The following is a 26,828-nucleotide window of genomic DNA, read 5'->3' as shown; positions in this document are numbered from 1 at the left end:
GACTAGAGTGGAGTAAGTACCACTGACAACACATGTGCAAGCGTTGTATGGTGGCAGTGGAACCTCGCGTGCACTAACAGCAGTGGGGTCTTACAGTTGGCCCATTTGTCTGGATGTCTCTTCGAATTCATTCAACCCCTCCATGGCAGTGTTAAGGGAACAGAGGTGTGCATTCCACCTGCAATTAGTGCATGAGAACTACCAATATTGCAGTCCCCTTGCATTGCCTTCGTATTACTGTGAATTCTGTGAGCAGACGATGATGGTTTTGTGTTTCCCAAGCATAGTGAGGTTATTGTCAGTGAATAACAATGTTTTGTTCCACTGAGCAAGGAGAAAAAGCCAAGTGTCTTTCTTTATAGCGTGTTAGGACAGGCGCTTTGTGTATCCAGTGTGCACAGGGATGGGAGCAGGGATGGGTGCCAGAGATTGTGTGTTAATATTCCCCCTCATAGGACTGTAGGCCTTCAAGCAGACTTTTGACACCAGTCCGTTCAGCAGTTGACAGCCTTAGGAACCTATGGTTCTGGTAATGTGCTGGTTTTCCCGAAATGACAGTCAATGCACTGTATTGTCCACCCATGCGTAATTTAAATCAGACAAACTGTTTTGCTTTGAGACATATGGAATACATTATGTCGTTTCTCAAGATAATGTAAGAAGTGAATCACAACAGTAAACTTCTGAATCTGACTCATAGTCCCAAATTTAGATCCACTCTGGGTCAGACTGGGACAGAAAATAGGCCGAGCCACTAAAATAAAAGTAGCCCCCGTTAGTCAATTGGACAGGCAAAAAAGTGCCCCATGTTTGCAAATTGGGATTGTTTTTTAAATTGTAAAGGTATGCTGTGCTAGTGTTTTGCAAGTTATGGAAAACTCTGGATCTGAACTTGCTGCAGGGAATGTTTGTTTTAATATCAGTGAAATCAACTGCAAAACCGGACCAACAGACCATAAAACAAGCCCACAAGCAGCCCAAAAAAACTGCCCACACACTGACCAGTCAGACCAACCCATCGGACACTACCTAGTTGCCCATTAGGTGAACTGGCCCTGTAACAACCTACTCATATATACATTAAATATTTCTGGTCTGTGGGGTTGTTTTTTTATGTGTAAGTGGTGTTCATAAATATTTTACTATTTTTCAGATATTCCCATTAAATGCCCACAAGAAAACTACTTAAAGTAGTAGTCCTGTAGTACTATTTTATATAGCCTTATATGCCTTTTTGAATTATCCCACAAAGCATCTAAAATTGGAATAAAATGGAGCCATTCAAAGTCTATTCAAATGCAGGCTGTAGGGAGCGGTGTGGCGCTGCGGCCAGAGCGGCTGACTCTAGAGCGCGGGGATCGCGGTTTAGTCGCCGGCAGCAGCTCAGCACCATGTGACTCTCTGCAATAGTTCACTTAATCTCCCTGACGCGCCCCTAGCGCCCTGAAACCTTAAGGGGTAATATGTTTGCGCTTTACAAATATGGATTATAGTTAGTAGAAATAGAAAATCACTGTGCCCTATTTGCACTTTTACTAACAGGGAGTTTGATGTTTCAATGCCAATTCACATAGGCAAACAAAAGTAATCTTGCAGTACTACTTTCTATACACTTAAATGCTCGTGTGAACCTGCCCAGTGCTTGAAATGGAGAAATGGAAGTGCATGTACTCTGTACCAGAGTACATGCTTGTTTCTAAGAAGTCCAGGTACTCTCCAATTTAAAGTATTACATTTTTCTTGAGAAGTGCAGGTACTCTCCCTTTCAAAATAAAAAAGTGCCGTTATTCATTTAAAGCACTGAACCTACCCCATTTTATGGAGTGATGGTCGCCATAATTCAGACCCTCCCACTCTCCCTGACTATGCTGTAGTTGCAAGATGCCATTCCAGACCCTACGGCTGCACTGCCAAACATTGCACCCAAAAGAAGCCACCATCCCAAGCCATACATACCTCTTTCCCCATGTAAGAGATTTTGCACCTCTCCTCAGATGCTATTTATTTGCTTTGAAATTTGGAAGATAGATCCATGGGTTAGAGTCCCTAGTTAGGTGAACTGAGTCCCAGTGAGTGCAGTGGCGGCCCATGCAGGTAAGTGTGGTAGGGCGGGTCAGAGGTGGGGAGGTAAAAGTGACAAACGACAGGATAGGCAATGTTAAATAAATAAATACATCCAAAAACTTTCCTTGCGCTCGCCGCATCGCCTAGTCGCTTGTCGTTTTCACCCGCCCTCTCCCCACTTGCCCCACCGCCCTTACCTGCGTGGGCCACCACTGAGTGAGTGACTTAGTTAATAATTTTGTAACACCTCTGCCCAGCGTTTGAGCGCTGCACAAAATAGCCGTAATTGTAATTGTGTGTTCTCTAAGCAACACTTCCTAGCCATTGTCCAGTTATGTGTTGTAAACTGCTAGAAACATACTCGGTTACAGACGTTTCGTCAAGTCTATCTGCCTGCATTGATATTTTACGGGAAGCAAAGTACACGTGCTTGTTTTTAACATTATTCTGGGTTAAAGGTAATGCGATTGTCTTGTTTGTGTTTCTACAGTCCTGACATTTCCAGCGACTCCCATGATTAGACCAATACATAAACTTTCAGGCAACGTACTTCATCATTCTCTGTTTGTGCCGAGTTATTTTTGGCCATTTCTCAAGGCTGGGACCTGGGTTCGGTGCAAGAACAGCTTGGCAATGTTGTGGTTGTGTTTGATGCTAGACACTGGAGATGCTGACAAAATCTCCGAGCACCTGATATGCTGGACAGCTCGCCACCAATCACTTCCCGTTTCTGGGTCAGAGGGTGAAGAGGCCTTCTGGGGCAAGAGATGTGATTGGTGGTTGTCACTAAGGTGTTTTTGTGGCTTTCTGTTTTTTGGAAGGCGATTGGAGAGGAGCGTGTGAATCCCTCCAACCTAATCTTGTTTTGTGTTGACTACCTTGGATAACTATAGATGTTATTTTGTGTGTCTATTTATAAAATGTAACAACAAAATGTGGGCCAGCGTGTGAATTAGCTCCAAACACCCATCCCCATCTTATCACTTGAAGCAATTCCCAAGTTCATGTATCGTTGTGTTATAGAAGCGAACCACAGCTATCGCACCAGATTATCGTATCCAAAATAGCCTGCTTCAAAAATATTGTAGCCAAAATATCGACTACTACAGTATGATGATGGTAAATATGTATAGTTAATTATAGAATTCCAGTACTTGACTTCACAGACATGTACCTTGGCAATACATCTGTTTTCAACGTACTAAAATGGAGTTAAGAATATTAAATATATACCTAGCTGTACATACCTACTTACCTTCACAATATTAAGGTCTAAATTTTGGGTACGATATTTTTGTAGCACAATATTTTTGGCACAAATCCCACCATACAGACTAACCACATTAGTTGCCGCTTAAAGACAATGTGCAAGTAAGATTTCTTGGAATTTTGAGACAATTCATCCCTCCTTGCCTCCCTTATTATACATGATCTCATATTGTTCCATCCCTTCTCCGAACTTTATGTGGTTGTTAAAGAAGCACCATTTATCCAGGCAGAGTGCATTTTTTTTTTGCTCTTGGAAATTAGATTTACTCAATTGTCGGCTGAGATTCTGGTGACGTCCAAAATGGCGGAGTGAGGAGGCCACTGAGCAGCAGCTCAACCGGAACTCCACCGACCCACCCAACCTAATGAATCTCTTTGCTCGGGGAGAATAGGGATACAGAGCGTGAGACTTGCCTCAGATTTGCTTGACTGGGCTTAGTCTGGAAAAAAGCGAAAACCGACTAATTTACCTTTTATCTTTCTGAAACTCGGGACGCTGTTTGTGGCTTCGCTGCCCAGTCGGCCCTTCATCGAGGATCCTTGGCTGTTCCCCGTTGTGGCCATTTGGCTGTCTGGACGGTGTGGCGGATTGGAAGGATACCGGCGCGGCAAATGCTCTGGCTCTGGCTCGCTCAACGCTCCCTGCAGATTCTCCGCTACACGATACCGCGTCTGGTCCGCGGCTCGGCGCGCGGCTGGTCAGGGCTGAGGACCGGGGCGGGCGATCCGGCTCCTTCCCCGGACCAGACTACCAGGTGCTCTGAACCAGGCTTAGCGGGGAGAATGGCTCCGAAAAACCCGCCAAGACAAACGCGAGCAACCAAGGGAGCGGCGGTGGTAGCTGAGCCAGGAACACCCTCCACAGCACCAGGAGCTCCCGCTATCCCCCCTATGACGGTTTCATCTGTTGTGTCTGCTGCAGTGGGATCTATTACCCACATCGCTAAGCCCATCACGGCCCCTGTGAAGCCTCCAGCGAGGAGCCCAGTAACAAGCAGGCAAGTTTTTCGCCCCTCTGTCTCTGTTTTATCTGAGGAAACTGTGCACGTTTTACTTGAAACCTCGAACATTATTCATAAGAACAGGGGTGAAAAGGGCAATTGCAAGACCAACATAAGTCAGTATGACGGAAACAGTGTTAATCCTACTGAAGCTGATGATAATGCCGCCTTTCCGGTTAATACATCGCCGGTTAATATCGAGGGGAGTGGAAGTGGGGATGGCAACATTGGTACCGCTGCTTTAGGGGCGCTCAATGCAAGGGAGGCAACTGTACTTGAAAGTCCGCTTATAGAGCACCTAGATGAGGAGAGTTTGAATCTGGATCATGCCGGCCCGTCTTCAGCAGAGGCAGAGGCGTCCATTCTAGACCCTGGATGTCCGGAGAATATTCCGGTAGGGGACGATCTAATTACCTCTACCCCCCCTGATAGGGAGATTGAGGAATCAGAGAGGGGTGGCTCAAATGATGAACATGAAGAGACGGATGAGGCAGAGGAAGGAGAAGAAACTAGCCCCGCCACCAGAATTTCGGTGGAAACAGCAAAACTTCAAAATGGCCGTAAGGCTAAAGCCAAACTGAAAATCAAGATGAAGGTGAAGAGCAAGAAGGGGAGAATAGGCATGACAGAGGGCTTGACAAACACCATCACTGCTCCCGCTTCTACCTCTAAAAAGCCTCACCTCACAGATAAAAGCCCCCTGAGGAAATGGATGCAAGCTAAGGGGCTGGTCAAAAGTATGACCTTGCGGCTGTCAGGTTCTATTCCAGCAATATCGGAAACTGAGAACAACAACTCCGCTGTTTCTCCATCTGCCCTGGGGGCTGAATCAGAGCCTCCATCTGCTGGCACTAATCTGGCTTCTCCGCTGCAGGCAGCAGCATCTTCAGCAGCATCCTCGGATCCCGCTTTGCTAACCACTTCTCTGGACTCATCTGGTCAGTTAATTAACCCACCGAAACCAGTGAAATCAGTGACTTTAGAGCAAACGACAACAATCCTCTCTCCTCTATCTTGTCCTGACACCTGTGGAGACAAAGATTCAACTCTTTCCCATTTTGATATTATTCTGCAAACTTTAACTAATCACAGAGCCGAAGCACAAGGGCACTTTCTGCAACTACGAGAGGATAACACAAAGCTGCAGAACTCACTATCTGAAATGGCATCGAATCTAGGGGGGATTTCCCAAGATATTGAGGATCTTCTACAAAGGGTGGTTAATGTTGAAGAGGGTTCCGCCCGGGCAGAATCCACTTTGACTATACACGATGAACAGATAATCGCCCTCCAACTAAAGGTGGAAGATTTAGAAAATCGCCATAGGCGATCTAACTTGAGACTTTTTGGTATCCCCGAGGGTTCCGAGGGTTCTGATGCAAGGGCTTACCTGGTCAAGCTACTACAGAAGGCTTTCCCTGACCTAGCCGACTGGGACTGGGATTCCCAGATCCAAAGAGCTCCTCGTCTCCCCTTAGTTCAGAGGAATAAGGAGGGCAAATTCCCTCGACCCTTTCTAATATGCTTTGGTAACTTTCTCTTAAGACAGGCAGTATCTTTTAAAGCACGTCCTAATGCCCCTGTCATATTTGAGAATCTGTCTTTATTCGTACGCTCTGATCTAAGCAAAGCCACGATGGATAGGAGGTGGAAGCTAAAGAAATTTATTGACCCTTTCAAATCTATCGGAGGGCAAGTGTTCCTGCAGGAACCAGCTCGCCTCAAAGTTATTAGAGGAGGTCATACCTATTTTTTTTACAGATGAGAAGGAAGCCGAGAAGGCACTCTCTAAGTTTGGTTAGGGGTTATCTACTAAACTCTTTCCCTATTTCTCTCACCTATTCAGGAAAATTAGTGGGGTGGTTAGGTGGTCCCTGGGCTGCTACTCTCTGAGCTGCCTTTCCAGCGGCAGCAGATACAGGGGGGTCTTTCCCTCGCTGGGGGGCGAGGGAGAAGGGGGTGGGGGGTGGGATTAGTTTCTCCGAAGCTGGGTAGGTGTGGGAGGGGAATAAATAATAACAGCACAAGCTGGGTATTTTGGTCAACTGCTAAGAGTGAAGGAAAAGAGATGTTTTGGTTTTTCTTTAGCAAGCAGAATGGGAAAAACTGTGAAATATATGTATTGAAATGTATAAATTAAAATGTTTAGCATGGAACGTTTCGGGTCTCAAAAGTAAAAACAAAAGGCGACTAGTTTCTGAAGAACTTAGACTTTACGATCCTCAGTTAGTCTTTTTATCCGGGACACATATTGCTTATAAAGATAGGAAGCTGCTAATGCATATGGGCTATGATATTATAATTTGCTCTACTCAACAAGTTTCAATTAGAGGTGTTGCTATCCTTAAAGATAAACGATTTAGAATAGAAATTCATAAGACTGCGTCAGACAAAAATGGTCGGTGGGCAATCGCCCAAATATCTGCAGGAGACTCTACATTTTTGCTTTGTGTTATTTATGGATCTAATATTGATGATGATTCTGTTTTTGATCAATTGAATTTGGAGCTTTTGGGGTGGGAAGGGGAACTTATTATTATGGGGGATTTTAATTGTATTATGGATTACCAGCAGGATACAACCAGGCATAGTACCTATCAGCGTATGCGTAAAGTACGCGCTGCAATTTTAGACATTAGCCGGATCCATAATGTTAAAGACTTATGGCGTACTATTTTTCCAAATATACCTGGTTATACGTACTATTCAGCGCCCCATAAACTATGCTCCCGTATTGACATGGCCTGGGCCACGGATAATATAATTCAAAATAGTACTATGGAGATTGGCCCTCGGGTCTCTTCGGACCACAATCAAATTTTATTGATATTTACCAACTTCCAAGCCCAAACTGCTCCTAGAAAATTTTCCTACCCCCGTTATGTACTCTCCGATGCAGATTATATTCTACAGTTGAAATCACACCTCATTGAATTCATTAAAATTAATCTTTATACTGCATCTCATATAATTGTTTGGGACGCCTTGAAGGCTAGCATCAGGGGGCTCACCCAGCAATATATTTTTAAACAGAATTCGGAGCGACGAACCACCAATGCAAAATTGATATCCAGCATCCTAGCTCAAGAACTACTTTTGGCTGATGCTATTCGATCTGGTTCCCCCAACCTGACTGAACTTGGATTAACACTTGGATCTTACAAATCCAAGTTAAAAACAATCTTTATTGAAAAAAGCAGTGCCAAATTACATAAATTAAAAATATCTCAATATGAAGGGGGAGACAAAATTGGAAAAATATTGGCCTATAAAGTGGCGGATGATAGAGCTCAAACTTTTATTAAGAGTATTAAAGGCCCTAACAATGTTAAATATAATCAGCCAGTTCAGATTTTGGCTCAATTTGTTGAATTTTACAAAACTTTATACACTCCAGAGAAACAATCTAGTTTAGCTGATATTTCTGATTATCTGAATTTTAACATTAAGAACAAACATAATATACAAGGGCTAGAGCAATTATCAGAAGAGATTACTATGTCTGAAATTAGACAAGCTATATTATCTTTACCACCTGGAAAAGCAGCGGGGGAAGATACTCTTCCAATCGAATTATATAAAATATGCATAGAGGAATTAATTCCACTTTTTGTTTTGGTAATTCAGTCTATTGGGGTTACAGGGAAGGCCCCCAAATCTTGGAATATAGCAAAAATGGTCTTCTTCCTAAAAAAGGGCAAGCCAGCAGATGAATGTGTGTCTTATAGACCCATCTCACTTATTAACTCAGATGCAAAGGTGTTTGCTAAAATCTTGGCCAACAGACTAACTCCGTTTATCCCTAAGATTGTCAATTCTCAACAACATGGTTTTGTACTTGGCCGGGACACTACGACCCATATCAATACTGCTATCACCATCTTTGATATGGCCGAGATAGAGTCCACCCCACTCGGCATGATTTTATTAGATGCTGAGAAAGCCTTTGATCGAGTGGGGTGGGACTACCTCTGGTCTGTTATGTCTTTTATGGGATTTAAGGGCCAATTGATTAGATGGATAAGAGCATTATATGATAGCCCCATTGCCAGTATTAGCTACGCGGGCTTGTCATCATCTACTTCCACTATCTCTCGGGGCACTAGGCAGGGGTGCCCGTTGTCACCCCTGCTGTTTGCCTTATCAATAGAACCTTTTCTTTCTGCTCTTCAGTCGCAGGCTCGTATAATCCCATTTAATTCTGGTACGTATATGTTGAAAATTACCGCATATGCGGATGATATTGCCATATACTCCACTAATGTTATAGAGGTGCTGGAGGGCATAATTGTTGAGGCTGATAGATTCAGCACGGTGTCAGGATATAAGCTTAACACAAATAAAACACAAATCGTTGCCAATCATAAACTACCGGCTACGATGTCTGGAATTTGTAAAACTGCCAATTACTTAGGGGTTAAAATTTCTTCTAAAATCAGTGACATAATCACAATAAACTACGATGTTTTAATGAAATCTACAGCTCTCGTACTTAAAAAATGGCATAAACTTCCCCTAAACATCATAAGTAGAATTAATCTCATTAAAATGAACATACTACCGAAATTTCTTTATCTTTTTCGATCTATACCGTTGGCTTTAAACAATCTTTTTTTTAAGAAGCTTGATGGAATGTTTCGTAGTTTCATTTGGGGATATAGAAAGGCACGCAGATCACTGGCGCTACTTAAAGGTTCTTTAAACACGGGGGGGCTTAATTTTCCAGATTTTAAATTATACTTTTGGGCCACCTTCATTGGTCGTCTGCGTTCTTTGCTTAACCCTGAAATGCAGCTTTTCTACCATACCATCTTGTTGAAACTAGACGCAAGAATGTTTTTGTTAAGACTAAATGACCCAAACTATTTTAAAAGGGTTACATTTAAGAACATCAGGGATATTGCGAAAATCTGGTTTAATATTTTGTCTTTTTGTAAAACCTCTTTTTTCCACTCTAAATTAACACTCTGGGGAAACCCGGGTCTTCCTGGGATTTTTAGTGATACTTGGGCAAAATCATGGTCAGTATATGGCATTACTACCTTACGGGATCTCTATGGTGCTCACGGCCTGTTAGAGTTTGATACACTGAAAAATATATATAATTTGACAGAGGAAATGAGGTTTAAGTATATTCAAATTCATGACTTTCTGATACGTAAGATGAAAATCTCTGAAGTCGTGGATTCAGATATATGGAATTATCTGTATTCCTCCAAAACAAAATCTTTAATAAGTGACGGGTATAGATGCTTTGTCTCATATAAGACTGATGACTGTTCTAAATTGGCTGAGAAATGGAGCTCGAAGCTGAACTGTTCGATTAATTCCAATCAGATTGCTCATTCCTTCTCGAATCTGAATAATTTGGTACAGTCATCAAGCCTCAGGCTACAACAGTTTAAAACAACTTGTATGCTATACCACACCCCTGAAATGATTCTTAAATGGACGGTAAACACCACACGTAGCGATCGCTCTAAATGCCCCAAATGTAATCTTGTAGGGGCTAATATAGAGCATATGCTCTTCTCTTGTCCAATGCTAAAGGAGTTCTGGTCATCTCTGGAACAAGTCATGAACATGAAAGTGGCTAGACCACCTCTTCTCTCGGCTTTATCCATTTTATTAGATATACACGATGTCTTTCTCCCTCAACAGGCCCTAATCACTATCTTACTATCTTGTGCCAAGCTAACTATCGTTCGTGCTTGGATTTCCCCTCATCCCCCACATATAATGGAATGGTGGTCTTTGGTTAATGAAATTCATAGTATGGAAGCGGCTTTGGCCAGGTTAAGAGGTGCTCGATCCTTACGTAAATTTGAAAAAAATTGGAGTAACTTTATTTAGTCTGTGAATTATTGACAAATGTATTGTATGATGACAATGTAATGTGTAATTATAGCTGCTTCTGTAATACCCTTTTCTCGGATTGTTCCGTGCCGAATTTCGAACTGTAAAACGATTATGAAATATCTGGTAACTTACCTATTCTGCTTGATTCTGGTTAAGACTTTTCCATTGGATGATGTTTCCATGATTCTCTGTTTATTTTATTTATTCTTTACTCAGTGCTGTTATTAAAAAAAAAAACAATTAAAAAAAAAAGGAAATTAGATTTACTCACACAACAATTCTGCCAAATTGATGTACTTTTCATGTTGGTAAACCAATTCCCTTCTGTAAATTGAATGTAAATTGATACTTGTATAGCGCACTACTCACCCGCAAGGGTCTCAAGGCGCTTGTACGAATACCGTTGTAGAACCCATCCTGGCTTTCCCTGTGAGGTGTCCACTCCTGGGCACCCCCAAGGTGGAGGCCAGGCATCCTTAGCGTTGTGGGGGCCGTTGTGGAGATTAAGCAAGCTATTGCCCAGAGTTGCAGAGTGGGACTCCATGATTGGAATAGGCACCGAGGCGAGAATTATCAGGTCCGTGGAATTTTTTGAGCTCAAGACCCGCCGAGGCGGGGAATTGAACCCTGGTCCCGGGCTAGACCTCTGCATCAGGGTCTGCCGCTCTAACCATTGAGCCACACTTCTCCTTCTGTGAGTTTATGGGCGTTCCTGTGTGAGCTGAACTGTGAAAGCCAGTGAACACTCACAAACTTATAAGTGAGTGAGATTCTTCAACTTTATGGAGGTGGTTTCTTACACTGAAATTGCTTATTAGTTTACCTCTATGAAGAACTGGAGGAAACTGAAAGAGAACGCCTCGGTTTTTAATGTAGTGATGAGGTTTCTCCACAGAGAGAAATATTTTCCCCATTGTTAGAAATGGGATTCCTGGTTGGCTAGGGTATGCACCTTAACCAGGCAGGACCTCCCACTCTAAACAGGGAAAGTCAGGTACACTCCCTAAACTAACCTGTGCTCACCCTCTGGTAGCTTGGTACAGAGCAGTCAGGCTTAATTTAAGAGACAATGTGTGAAGTATTTGTGCAATACTTAGAACAGTAAAACAGTGAAAACAGAACACCAAAATAATCCACAGCATGTTAGAAAAATATAGCATGATTTAATAAATAAAGCAACACCAAAATGACAAATATTGAATAAGTAAATCCAGAGATATTCAATTGTACGTAAAGCAGATCAAAAAGCAGTATTTCAGCCCTAGGCTCATCTGCAGGACAACGATGATATACGGGTTAGACGAGTTCAGGAAGCCATTGCCCTTCTGGTGGGATGAAGGAAACCAAGTCAGGTGTGCACGCCTGTGGCAGAGACCCAACACAATATGGTCATATTCACTTCTCTTATGCCCAAGTAAAATAAACCAAATCAGGTGTGCACACCCCCGGCGGGGACGCCCACAATGGGCCTTATTCACTCCCCTTGTGCCCAAGTAATATACCTAGTCAGGTGTGCATGCCTGAGGCGGGGACATTCACAATAGGGCTATATTCACTTCTCTTGTGAGCTCAAGTAATGATACAGTTCCCTTGATCGCAGCAGGGTTAACAGAACAACCCTTGGGCAAAGAATAGATGCCAACAACTCACGGGACCGCTTCCAGTCCATGAGGTGGAGGCAAGACCATCGTCTGCATTGCGCTGAGGCTCCTAGGGTTGGGGTTTGACTGTAGGCATCTCCAGCAGCCATAGATCCCAGGTGCTTGTGAGAGGGGGAATCCTTGAGGGGGACTTGCGAGGTGCGGCAGCAAAGGTACACAGCAGTGACTGCAGAAGGAAAGTGCCGCACTGACGGGGGTTTTCATGGTGCAGCAGTTTAGTACGGCAGGGCGCCTCCGGATCGGTACTTGGGGCATGTAGGCGGTTACCAAGCTGATAGAGCCCAGGACCTAACTGACAAGTGAGCTGCTCTGGCTTGACAGGGATAAAAGTGGCATCTTTTACGCCGGACGCTTCAGGTCCTGGCAAGGTGTGTCTCGGGCTCTCATCGGCAAAGAGACTTGGGATTTACAGGATAGTGCTAGGCAGGCTGACAGCATTCACCAAATTAAAGCCCCCATCACGTCAGCTAGCGATGAAGTACGCTCCCAAGGAGCAGAGCACGCGTTCTAGTATTTTTAAATACTGACAGTAAAGTGGTTGATGCAGTCAGATGTCGAGGTGTTTGATGTTCTGGAGACCTACAGGTGAACCGGGGCCAAGGCAACAAGCCCTTGGAGTTTGTGGATGGCAAATAGAGGATGTGGAGGATAGGATATTTCCTCCCTCACTTCAGTGGTAGCAGCAGCAGGCCAAAACAGCAGAGCACAGTGGTGAGTGGCAGTTCCTCCTGACAACACAGCTATCAGTTTGTAGCCGGCCAACATAGCAGAGTAGTGCAAAGTGGCAGTCCCTCCTGGCAGCATATCTCCTGTTAGTTGCAGAGTCTCCTCAGGACCTCAATGTGAACTGGATTGGGGGTGTCAGAGGTCCACTACTTATACCAAAATGTGTCTTTGAAGTGGGGTAGACAACAAAATAGGCCTTTGAACCTCACAGGGTCCTTGCCCTTCCTACCCTTGCTCCAGATTTACTTCAAGGAAGTATGCAGCTCTTTGTGTGGGGACAGGCACAGCACTATTCAGGTGCAGGCATCAGCCCCTCCCTCCTAAACTACCGCAGGAAGGCCCATCAGCTTGGTGATGGGCCTTCACGTTGCAAATGCCACACCACACCTCCCTTTGTGCAACTGTCTAGAGGGAATGCGCAAGGCCCCGCTGTCACCCTAACCCAGACGTGTACTCAGGGACAGGCAGAGGCACAGATTAGTTGAAGCAAAAAAATGCCAACTTTCTAAAAGTGCGAAAAGAACAGAGGATGGACAGAATGCCGAACAAATCAAACATTCACCCCAGTCACAGATCTGGGTTCAATCCATTATTTTTTTGCACACCACGCCATTACAGTTTAGACCCAGCCATATGCAAATCAGTCTTGACACTGCTCCCCATGGGAATAGTCCAGCCCGAACTGCCAGGGCAGTTCCTCCCTCGACCAGAAGCAAGCAACTTGGGACCAGTTTCAGGTATCACCCCTCATCAGCCAAGCCAGCTTGAATCTGATGGCGTAGCGAGCATGGGCATACTCTTCCCACTTAAGGCGACTATTGCAAAAAGAACTGGTGATGGATGGTGGCATTTTCAGACCTGCAATTTAAAAACCAACTTTAATAAAAGATGTGTTAAATTGTGAGTCCAGAGACACCAAATTGCAATTTTCTGTCTGCTCTCAATGGGATGTTACACTCACAAGATGTTTTAAGACAATCCCCATGTTAACCTATGGGAGAGATAGACCTTGCAGTAGTGAAAAATGAATTTAGTAGTTTTTCACTATGTAGTATCCTGTCTTTATTGTTATTTATCATATGCTCTACCAGTGGAATGTTCCTGTGAGGATGAGTTATTGAATCTTGGGAGTTTGTCACGAAAAGTCAGTTGACAGGGTCTGAGCTGCATGCTGGCTGCTCCTGGTGGGGCTAGTCCTGAGCTGAACTACAGAACATGTAACAATCTACAATAACATCTCCTGAGCTACTACAACCAGCGTGAACCCAGTTACTACACACTACCAGGACATGTAAACCTTAAAAGTACATGTCCTAACTTTTGAGTACACTGCACTGTACCCTTGGGGCTGCCTAGGGCCTACATTAGGGATGACTTACATATAATAAAAGGGAAGGTTTGGATCTGGCAAGTAGTTTTACATGTCTGGTTGAAATGGCAGTTTAAAACTCTACACACAGGCCATGCAGTGGTAGGCCTGAGCCATGTTTAAAGGCAACTGAGTGGGTGGCACAATCAGTGCTGCAGGCCCACTAGTAGCATTTAATTTACAGGTCCTGGGCACCCATAGTGCACTTTACTAGGGACTTACATGTAAATTAAATATGCCAATTATGGATAAGCCACTATTACCATGTTTAGGGTACAGAGCATATGCACCTTAGCACTGGTTAGCAGTGGTAAAGTGCCCAGAGTCCTAAAACCAGAAAAAATGAAGTCAGCAAAACAGGAGGTCAGGAGCTAAAATGTCAGTGGAAACCACGCCAAGGATGCCAGGTCTAACACAGATGAAGAAAGAAGCAAAACAAATCTAAAGCAAATGCATCTTTGCAATCCATTTCATTTCTACTTACGGAAATGAGCACCCATTATATTTATGTACTCTCAGATGATTACACTTTGAGTATTTATGGATATTTATTACTTGTTGCAGATGTCCAGAATCTCTGCTGAACTTTCTTCTGAATTACAAAATGTAAACTTTGCCACTCATTGTAGGACTCCTTTCTACTATGTATAGGGCTCTGCTCCTCCACAGCTAGGGCTGCGCTATAGAATTACCTACATATGCGTACAAACGTATACTGTTGAATACCGGCCCTTCAGGCATGACAATTTCATCTCTATGTCCGGATTAAGGCAGCATGTTCACGGTATCATCCTCTAGTTTCCAGAGGTCCACGTTTTCTGAAAACAAGCAGATTTAATAGAATCAAACATGAGACAACAACCCACGAAACTGCAAACATGAGACATCTACCCATCAAACTGATATTGCTGAAAAGGGGAATGTTTCTGTATATGCAAAATAACGTAGGAAACGTTTGTTCAAATATTATTGTTGCTGAACTGGAAGAACAACTAATGCAAAAATCAGTATCCTCTGTTCTTCAGTGGCGAAGATTAATATCAAACTAATCATACACAATATGATAACAAAAGAAATCGGAACAGGAACACAGCGTGCTAGAACAACTCATAAAGAAGTTCAGAATGCAATTGTGTGGTCAATAAATTGAGATGCTGCAAATGTTATGATTAGGCTGTCCGGTTTTAGGTTTAAACCTATAATAACTGATAAAACCCCACTGAAAGAGAAATAGCCCTCACCAGCGAAAACATATAAACACTGAAAAAACACCGGCACAAACACAAACTAAATGCCATACAAAGAAAGGAATAAGAGAGTGACAGAGACATTTGTATTCTTCCTAAAAGGGCCAATACAATGTAACTTTGTTATACAAGCTAGCAGTAAGAAAGACTGGGCTAACATTATTCTGCTTGATTTTTGTTGTTTAGGGATGACACTAAAATATTGTTTCTTCTTCCTTTTGCTTTTTTTCAGTTTTGTGGGCTTTGTTCTAAAGATGGTTTTGTTTAATTAGGTTATAAACTGATAGGTAAAACGGCTGGTTTCATAAGAATCTTACCTAATATGTGTTATCACATTTAACCACAGAGAATGGGTAAAAATCCTCAATACATCAACCCGTAGCTTCTAGTAAGTCAGTATTGATAGTAGGTGAATTGCCAACACCTCAGGCTTTAAACATTCAATGCAAGGTATAGTGACAAGTATATGTGAAAAGAGTGCTATCACCAAGCAGCTGGGATGGTGGTTAAAACATGACACCAGACGTTTGGAAAACTTGGAACGCAGTGCCACTTGGAATGCTCGGCAAAAAAGGTTCTTTCCAAGTTCAACAAAGATTGGAGTGATATTGTTTGTATTTGCAGATATTCAGCTACGTATATGAAAAAGTTGTATGATGACCTGTCAAAATTGATACATGAGCTGAAGTGCTTCCTTGTAGGAGATATTTGCCACTTGCTAAATCGAATGTTGAAAGCATCCTTACAATCTTCAGAGGTAATGAGGAATGCTATTGACTTTTTAGTCCATTCTGGTGCACTGTTTTCTTATGCATAGGAACTAAAATGCAAATATTTCTCATTTCGTACTTTGCGTGGCATCAAAGAAAGAGTCATCCCAACTGTGTCCCTTAGCTGATGGTTCTCAGTCCAAGGGGCTATAAATGCTATATTATCCATGTGGCAACCATTTACAGAATTTTTGCTCAGAATCTCAATCTTCAATTACACCAGCATTGGCATGGAAAGCTATGTCAGTGGCCAGAGTTAACAAATTGTGTACTGGCATTTTTGGTGTTGCCCATCTCAAGTGCCAATGTTAAGAGGACCTTTTTACAGAAGTTTACATGGTAAGGAAAGAGCAAGCGCACATGACCAAAGACTCACTGAAGAAGTATTGGATGGTGTACTACAATAAGTTTAATTTGCAAAAATCAATTTGGCCCTCAGATACACCATACGTATACTGTATATATAGCATGCACTATCAGTGCAGAAAGCAAGCAATAATGAAAGCAAAACTTTCCATAAACACCGGAAAAACACGGTTTCTGTTGTTTTTAATGGAGCGAAAATGTGTAACCACTGTTTTTTAAGATATTGAAATCACTTGAAAATACTGAAAAAAAACCACCAGAATTTATCAAAAATAGAAACTGAAAACAGGAAGGCCTAGTTATGATTGACCAAGGATTTTGGGTTGCTCACGGGTAAGCCAAGGGCAGCTGGATGGTAAGGGCGTCTTGGGCATTGCCCCAGGAGTATGGGTGGCAAAGGAGATTGGAAGACTTGTCTGCGGCACTCCTCCTTTCGAGCCTAGCAGTAGGCATACAGCAGAGCAGAATACAGATGTATAGTGGGCAGTAGAAGATTGGCACATTTCCTTTGACCCCGGTCTCACATGCCTCGTCTGCGTCTGAAAGACAGAAGTAAGCGTAGGCATGCATTGGAAAAAGGAGGACGTTTTCCAGGGTTCAGGATGGTCAGTCGGCCCACCCCAAGATCTGATGTGAGCTCAAATCAGCCTACAGGTCCCTGCTGACCTTTCAAATGATCCACCAATGAGAGGAACAGGCAGGATCAGGGATTGACAAAGAATTTACAAAATAACAATGCCTTGGGATAGATAATTGTGCTAAACAGTAAGAAGAAGTGATACCTAAATTAACTCTTCCTGGAGATATGAATCGCTAGACAACTTCAATACAATTCAATTGTCTGTAGTCATCGGACAAACAATAATTGTACAAATGTTCCTGATTCAAGCCTCTGTGTACTGTATTTATTCCATACGTTCCATGAAGAAAATCATCTTTTTTATAGTTTCAAAATATATATACACAAATACATTACAACAACATATATATACACATATTTACAATTGAACATACATAACAAAACATATATATTTCTTCTTTCTTCCTCTCTTGGCCCTTATTATCAATAGGGATGCTCCTCACAAGTATTTTACATTGAGCATTCCCTTCAAAGATAGATCACCATCTTGGAGTTACCTAGAGGTTTTGTAAACTCAAGCCTCTTTATTTATGGTACTCCTGATTCATTGCATATTATTTTGATTTTATATGGTGTCTCAAATTGGCTGTTGGCGCGTTTCAGCCACACTACTTGTTGGCTTAATCAGGACTAGGGCAGTCAGTACCTGGTAAGAAGGTGATCCATCCATGACCCGCTATGCACATTCATAGTGACATTCAGGCTATCCCTACCACAACAGCGATACTTTAATGACATATCTGTGTGTAGAGTTTTGGCCATACCTACCATAATAGTGGCTTATCAATTACATATTCGGCACCAGGATACCATTCCAGGTCACATGTGTGCTATACTAATACATATAACATAACATATTGTAGACATTCTGTTTATTCCAGGCATAATAGTGACACATTTTGGGCATAATATTGAAATTCCTGACAACATTGTGGCTGCCAGTGCCATTACGGTGGCTATTAATTTATCGTGGGCATGGCAGAAGTGATCTCTTGACTCTTGACGTGATCCCTCACAAACTACCCCCTTTAAGTGACACACTAAAGGAAGTATTGACATAATTCTACATATCCCTGTCATAATATTGGTGAAAACCCTTTCTATTTGATAGTGATAAATGGGCATGAAGGGCAGAATCTGTATATTTACGAAAGTAGTACATTTGAGTTCTTGGGGAAAATGATAAGCAGCTTTTTAGGGACCAGATGCACATTTACTAAAAGTGTCTTAATTCGAGACAAACTACCGCTTTTTTGAATATATTTAATGCTGCCATTTGAGGGATAATTCATGGAGAGGTAAGTAAGCTTTATTGTTCAAACACTTCGCGGAGTCTGAGGTGGTCCTAGCATACCACAAAACAATTTGAATAATTTGAACAGACCCTCTAGATTTTTAGCCAATTTCGGCCAAAGCTGTGGTATAAAATGCAACATTTTGGAGGGTGAACACTCTTAAAGTATCCTACCTGGAGTGACTCACTCGCTGAGTCAACCCTATTCGAGGTAAGTATTTACACCTCACCACTTTCAAAGTTCACTAGGTGTCACTGCTTTTAGATGTTTGCCTTGGTTTCTGGTATGTAGAGTCCTTAATTTGTTGTACATAAAGAAGTTCTTGAGTCAGGTATATGACAAGCTGGATTTAATAAAGCTTAGTTCCAAGTTCCAGTTTCAAGTAAAAGAGTTAAGAAGACAATAACCCCACCAGGAGTGGCCTCCCTGCCACTCAGCCTGCCTGCCATCAACTGCCACTACACACACCAGCCAGGCACCCAAGATTCTATGATGACATCAGGCATTCCAAGACCCACACCAGCTGGGCAGCAGGGAAGTCACCAAAGCTAAATATAACATAATTGCTAATAGGAAAACACTTCCATTGGCAGCCTGGAAGAAAAGGCAGGATTTGAAGAAGTAGTGCACCTGATGAGTAACAGAGTTTGAGCACTGCAGAAGACATGATGCTGACTCACCAGAGTGTTTATACAAGACTAAATATAAATATAAAGCCCAGTCAGGACCAGTTGCTAAATTGTCATAATGTGAGTGCCTTGTCGTGAGTGCATTATCTCGACCTACTGGAAACAGTTTTGTGCCTGAAAGAATGTACCCTGCTTTGGTATCCATGTGGTTAAAAACAAACAGATTCCTCAACACTGAAGGAAACACGTCACAGGAGAAAGCAATTGCTACGTATATAGACAAAGGGCTATGACGGGCTTCTCATCATCAGTGCAATCCCCTATGAAAGTAGAGCCCACTTCTGCTGTAGGCTGTGTTTGTTTAGAGTAACCACTAATACCATTGAGTGTTTTAAAGAGACTGGGCCTTCTTTTCTATTCCTGTTGCTGAAACATTACATTTTGTTGTATATTGTATGTGCATGTCTTCACAAGCATTCAAAAGAGCTTTAAATGTGCCACATTCCACTTAAAACCACCACAAAAATCCAACAAGAATGCATTACCTTTGTTAACACATTTGACCCGCTGTCCACCAAAATTTCGAAAATGATCAGGTAAAACTGGCACATCCTAGGAGTAGGAGGAGGAATGATACCCAAGCCACAATTTGTGTTCAACAGAGCAAGCACCCGTAGGGGTACTCTGCTTCACTCACATATTCTACAGAGGATTCTGGCACAGCAACCTTTTTGGGATCTCCCCCCCACCCGCGGGTCATCTGTGAAACTTGCTGTTTAACTACGTGAAGCAGGCAGATCACTTTACAAGATGGATGGAAATGGACACAGTATAGTTTTACTGATACTTTGTCACTCATCCACAGATTGGAGTGCGCGTGTGACCTGTACTATATAGGTTTGACCACACAAAAGATCATACTCAGAATATAGGAGCCCATTAGCACCATCAAGAACAAAAAGACCGCTGCTAAACTACGTTCACATTTTAATGAGGCAGAGCATATCTCTAAAGACTTTACATTGAAAATCCGGAAGCATGTACCCATGGCAACACATGGGCAGAAGACACATTCTACACGAAAAGAAGCCAAATGGATCTTCTCTGAATCCACTGAGAGGGAGGGACTCAATGACGTCATAGAATTAAACTGTTTACTACAGGCTTGAATTAGGTTGGTTAGATGGAGCCTAGGCGTGTGAACACTTTTTACATAGTGACTGACCCCATTACTCATATATATTAATGTACGTTGTAAGCATATATACTTCTGATGTAGCAAACATTGTTTGCCAAAATATCACCCCTTTTTTTCTACCATTTAGTGAGAACACAGTTTAGAGACAGCTTATGAACTTCTCACTGAATACATTTATGTGCCAGGTCTTAGCTATAAACATCCCGCTCATTACCAAAACACTGATCGGAGTCTGCGCTTCGCAGGATATCCAATATGGTACTGCCTTACCAAACAAACACGGATCCCCAACACAATAGATTGAATTTACTAAGATTTGAGATGGGTGAACAGCCTTTTCATTTTATTTTATTTTATAACTTTAACTCTATGCAAGTAGGTAATTGACTTGCCAATGTTACCTGAAGCAGGACATTTCTCCCCTGAGAAACACTACCCATTAACAAAAGTGTAGAAGGCTGTCACTATATCTAAAATGTCAGAAGCTGTATAGCAGATGTTCTGCAAACGAAATTAGATCCAACCAATGTTTTTAGGTCTTGGCTCTATACAGCATATGTGCTGTCTAGAAGAGATGTTGTATATACTTTCTGGGCTTCAGCCCGCCCATAGTCATCCCATTTGGTGGCTTCTCCCTATTTGTGCATGGCATGCATGGGTCATGCCTCTTCCTGTGTTTAGCCACCCCCGAGAACATTGACCAATTACTCTTATCCCTCCCCAAGTCCCATTTTGGCAAACTTTTTCGGAACTACTTTTTTCTTGAAACTGAAGCACTTTACATGAGCACTCTATTTTCTTTTTCATTAGCTCCTACCTCCTTTGCAATACATTATTCATTACACAGCGCTGGACTCTCTCTACTAGGTCGTGCGGGGCTCATGGTTTCTGGCACAGCGGACAAGTAGAGCAGCAGTGTTTCCCTTGGTCAGCGCAGCACCCGCTTCACAGCCGCCACTCTTCATCTTTGAGCATGGTAGCTGCTTTGGGAGGCTCCGCGTCTTTCTTTTTTCTGCATAGCGCCCACTTGTTATTACTTGCATGCTAGCTGACAACACTATGATGGTTAGCTATCCAAAGTAATATAAATGACAGACCCATATGATTACTTTTTATGTTTTTATTTGTTATTAAAATGGTGTGGAAATGTCTGTTGAAAGACTGTGACTGAGATTTGAAGAGCGCCGCATTCTCTTTCTAACAGTAAATTGCAACATTCTCTGATCGACAGGGACATGTTATTAAAACCCACCCTCCCTGCCTTCTGATTGGTAGATTAGCTGTGTGACCATTTCTGACTCCATGTGCACCAGCTGTCCATTTGGAAAGAACTCTGAAGTGCTGTAACTCTGGATTGTATTAGACCTTGCAAGCCGGAACCTGTGAAAGCACACTTCATGCCCAATCAGCTGTAAAGGCTGCTGCTATGTGCACCCTATCTGCCTTCTTTGTATCATAGATAGAAAAATGCATGGAAAGATAGGCTGTGCACCCAAAAAATGTTTTCATCTAGCCGCTGCAGCCATCTGGATTCATCTGAGAAAACCCTGCAGCTTTTTTTACAACTGAGATGCAGTTTCCAAACATAGGGATGTCAGTATGATTTACGGTGGAGACAAAAGACTTCAGAAAGGTGTATTATGAAGGAAGTTCATTTTCCAGCCTTGCCTAATTGTCTAGTAATGGAACAGGATTAGTTAGGGCTAACGTACTTTAAAAATGTAAAGTTAGTTTCAACAAAGCTGGCGTAAAGAATTTAACATTTGTATTTTGCTTAATGGCCAGTGCCAAAACAATAAACTCCCTGTATACCAGTCTAGAATAGTTTTTTGTATAATTAAAGTTTTTAGTTGTTTATGAAAGTCAATGGATACATCATTCAATCTTTTAATGGTACACTTGCAGTGATCTGCTAACTTCATCATTTCGAGTATTCTTTGTAGCAACGTGGAGCACAAAACAGATGTTTTAACCAATTAATTAAACTACGGATAAATTACATTGACATTGCCAAAAGCAATTCCTCTTGAATTGCCGAGACCTATCGGCTTTGCCAATGCTTTTTTATTTTGTTTTTGTTTTTCATTACAAAATGTTAAAGTTTGACCAGATTTTTGACACCCTAAAGTGCATGCAGTGATCCAAGACTTCACAAGCAGTTTAAATCCCCCAGGTTAAGTCGGGTCATCAATGTGCAGGTGTTTACTGGGAGCCTTTTAATAACCTGGCTAAATATACTTGCTATGTTCTATGGCACGCTTAGAGTACATTTGTTTGGTTTTATTTTGCATGGTGATGTGAAGATCTGGGTAAAGATAGTACTTTTGGAGTCTCCCGCAGTCCATTTTGGTCCTCGGGTCTTCATGAATCTCCGAAATTACCAAGGCAGCTAAACATATTAAGCCCAATTTATTAAGTTCCGCACATGCTGTATGTTTTTAATATGTGCTAGGTGACAAAACATAATAAAGCCAGTGAGTGTTTTCCTGACAGATTTTTTGTCCAATGCATTTTATTGTGCATGCAAGGGCGAGGACAGGCATACAGTGTGAGTAACACTGCTCACATCACAAGTAAACGATGTTTCAGCAATAGGGGTAGAAATGAATGTCCATTCCTTTTGCACCATTAGGTGGCTGTGTTAGCCTGACTTCTGTTCTATGTTGGTGTGGAATATTGTGAGTCATGGGGACTGCGTGATGTCATTAGTGTGAGTTTTCTATCACTGCCAATTGGAGTTAGTCTACAGCTGGGGCTGTGCTGGTTTTACTCTAGATTCTGGTGGGGTTACCATGCTTGTAACTTGTTCCTGAATAGTATGCCTGTACCTGCCTGCCTCCCCGGTCTCCTTACCAGCGGGTTACCTCTAAATATAATAGTGGTGACAAGTGAAACACAAGGTGTTTGAAGAAGAGTGAAGGGGAGATCCTTGTACCTGAGAAAGTGAAGAATGAACCACACCACTGCCACAAGAACTGGCAGCCCCACAACAGAGCCCAACTCCTGTACAAAGAGTATGGAGCAGGCCCGCATCAAGTACATCGGCTGGATGAGTGAGCCGAGGACAGTTGAAAGAGAAGTGCTGAGTGTTAAAGTGCTCCAGAGCTGTGCTGGAGCTCAGAGGAATTCTGAGTGGTGCTAGTGAGTTGATAATTATAGTGGGAGTGCAGAGCCCCATATCTTCAAGGGGCATCAGCTGGCAGAAATGAACTATCCTGGATGAAGATAACTGCTATGAGAAGGACAGCTTTCGTCTCAGTAGCTGGAGAAGAGAGTTGAGAAGTGCCATCCCTCCACCTGGGGACTACTGCTGTCCCAGACAGGAGCACGGCGACTGGAGCAGTGGGCACAGCAGAGAAACTGAAGGCTACAGTGTGAGAGGCAAGTTCTCTAGTCGACTGCCCAGCGGTGACGTTTGTTTAACAGTGACCGCGAGCGCATTAAAGTGGCGACGCCGACTGCGCAATGAGTAGAGTACACACAGCTGTGTGGTCAAGTCAGGGGTTTGTTCTGTGCTGGCATATAACTTTGGGATCCCGAGAACATTTTTCTGAACTGTATTGGATCCAGGAGGATATTTTCAGCACCGTGAGCGCTATTACCAAACAAGCAATGAGGTATCAGATCTTTGGCACTGGCTGCGTCCTGAGAAGTGTCGTAGTACGTTCTGCTACGTGCTACGTAATGAGAGCAGCGCGTGCTCTCCTGTCTGGAGGACCTTTCTCACGATGGAATTTTATTCTCTGGAATGCTGGGGCACGTGGACGCAATTCAAAAGCTAATTTGTCTTTGTGCTTGTCAGGATTGCAGTGGGCCTAGGGACAATTTGGAAACCTGTTAGAACACCTTTTGTATGTTTTTATGCCATGCTATTATTTCCTGATGTTTCAAAGCGTTTTACCTTGTGTTACCAGTCACAGGTTTTACTGAGGTGGAAATGTTGTTTTCTGATAATATTGCTTCGTAACAAAATAGTGTAGTTTCTCTTTCATTTACTTCTATATTGAGAAACGAGTTTAGTTTTAGAAATCCATTTTTGCAAAATGTAGTGAAGAGGACTGTAATTGAACGGCGTAATTGAATGCCTTTTATGGTTGCAATGCTTATGTTACGTGTCTGGCCTTAAATAGACAGTACTATTTATTTTCTTCGATTACTTCCGTGAGCTGTCTTACTTGTGCTGAAATGCAGAGGAATTTATTTTTTGTACTTTCGTGGGATAAGATATCTAACTCACCGCAGTTTGAGTGCAAGTATGAGTCAGGAAAGCATGTATTTTAAAGAATGTGCTTTTTATGCGTCTTTAAGTCCACTTTTCAGGCATCGTCCAGTTTTCTTTTCGTATTTGCAGCAAAGAGTGCAGGTCCCTCTGGTTCGAGATGGCCATTTTCTATTGTTGCGAAGGATACATACCCCGCTGGGATGAAAACCTGTGCTGTGGGGAAACATCCTTTACAACGCAACTTTTACCACGCAGTGCCTTTACGACGCAACTTTTACAACGCAAACCATTACAACGCATTGTGCTGGGGGGCGCTCTAGGATAGGGAATAGATTTAATTTACTATCCAACACCTTCCCTACTATCCACGGGGACTGGAGTTGGAATAGTAAATTAAACTATTCACTATCCAGCGCCCCAAAGCACTATGCGTTGTAAAGGTATTCGTTGTAAATACCGCGTTGTAAAGGCATGCGTGGTAAAAGCATGCGTTGTAATGTCATACATCCGTGCTGTGCGCCCTTTCCTTGGAGGGTGTGTACTCCACTGGATTGCATGCATGTGGGCTGTTGCGTGGAGGGTGAGTACACCATCAGGTGTAATGCCTCTGCTGTTGCGTGGAGTGTGCATACTACGCTGTGTTACATTCTCATTTGCTGTGTGTATTGTGAGTATTCCCCTATCGGATGTAATGCCTCGGCTGTTGCATGGAGTGTGCATACTCAACTGTGTTACATTCTCTTGTGCTGCATGCATGGTGAGTACTCCATCAGACGTAATGCCTCGGCTGTTGCGTGGAGTGTGCATACTCAACTGTGTTACATTCTCATTTGCTGTGTGCATTGTGAGTATTCCCCCATCAGGTGTAATGCCTCGGCTGTTGCATGGAGTGTGCATACTCAACTGTGTTACATTCTCTTGTGCTGTGTGCATGGTGAGTACTCCATCAGGTGTAATGCCTCGGTTGTTGCGTGGAGTGTGCATACTCAACTGTGTTACTTTCTCTTGTGCTGTGTGCATGGTGAGCAGTCCATCAGGTGTATTGCCTCATGCTGGTGCGTGGTGTGTGCATACTCGACTGGGTTTCATTCTCATGTGCGGTTTGCATGGAGGGTGTGTTCTGCATTGGGTTGAATGCCTGTGTGCAGTTTGAATCCTCCATTGAGTGTTCGCTGTTATTGTATCTAGGGGAGAGAGTGCCCCATTCTTTTTCCATCTGACACCATTTGGTTATTGATGAATTGAACAGAGTGGGTCCTAGCCCTAAAACATGATTGGGCAAAGCCAATGATGTCAACACTCACAAAGTCATAACTTTGTGGAACCTGATACATAATGCTGTTCCCATACTTCTTCGTATGCTCACAACGTTATCCTAAAAAGACCAGGGTCTCTACTTTGATTATGTACATGAACACAGATGCCAAACTGAGGTGTGAAAATTTTACTAAAATAATTGTGCTGTATGCAGTGCATGGGATGTCGCCCTAACCCCTCAGGTTACCACATGCCTTGGATACATCTCAGCATGGAAACATGGACTGGTGGTTACCTCTCAGTGTTTACATACTGGTATGTTTGCAGACATGCACTAAATTCACAAATTGCTCAAATGCACACGGGTTGTGGACAGTGCAGTTCCTTAAACAAAAAAAACCTGCACTGTGCGCATTTGCGCTGATCCTCACGAAGGCCGCAGGTGTAAGTGAAGCAGAAAATATGTCAACGTATTTGTAGCACCTCCCCTTTTTTTGGAGAGGTTGTAGCCGAAGAACAGTCTTCACATAGAAAATTGTTTTCCAGGTGAAAAAATAAATAAATCCACATGTCAGTGAAAATTTACAGCAACTCTAGCCATGTGCTAGAAGATGTTTTGTATGTGGACAGTCTGGACATTTAGGGTAAGGGTAAATATGCCTATGCCAAAGGGACTACGACAGATGTAGGTTTTCTTAGCACAATAAACAAATTTGGAATTCTCAATTCTGAATCATAATTTAATGCACGCAGGGATTTTGGACTTTGTCAAAAGCTCAAGCCCAGAATTATTAGGTATGAAATAATGATTTCCTTGATCTTCACTAGTTCAAGGTCTGAAATCGTGATGGTTTTTAACAAATATTCTAGCCATTTGTCGCACGATGTGACATGGCATATCAGAAGTGTTTTATTTCCTCAGCGAATCCCTCAAATTCCAAAGTGCCACTCAGCTTGGTCACGTGGTGACATGACCAGCAATTAGGCAGTAGGACCATATGGACATGTGACCTGGATAGCATTTCCTGCATAGTGGAATGCAGTAAGTAGGTATGGAAAGGGGGAGTGTACAGTAGGCTAGAGCAGGAACAAATGAATTATGTGCAGTCTACCAGTGATCCAGTTGAGTTTAGAATCCCTCACAATCACTATAATAACTGCAAATAGTAGGTGGAACAGTTGGCGTTTATGTTTCTTTGAATTGCCAGTAGGAAAATTCCAGTCTCTTGAAATAGAGCAAATTGCTGGGAGCAGT

At 42.6% G+C, this 26,828-nt stretch overlaps 1 protein-coding gene across 3 annotated transcripts in view; it reads left to right on the top strand.

Annotated features, from left to right (window-relative positions):
• COBL (cordon-bleu WH2 repeat protein) overlaps window positions 1–26,828 on the top strand; it is a 960,165-nt gene that overhangs the window by 790,435 nt on the left and 142,902 nt on the right. The gene's annotated exons all lie outside the window — the stretch shown is intronic.

Source organism: Lissotriton helveticus, chromosome 4_1 (genome assembly GCF_964261635.1).
Source record: "Lissotriton helveticus chromosome 4_1, aLisHel1.1, whole genome shotgun sequence".
NCBI lineage: Eukaryota > Metazoa > Chordata > Amphibia > Caudata > Salamandridae > Lissotriton > Lissotriton helveticus.
This window is presented reverse-complemented; position numbering and strand designations above follow the sequence as displayed.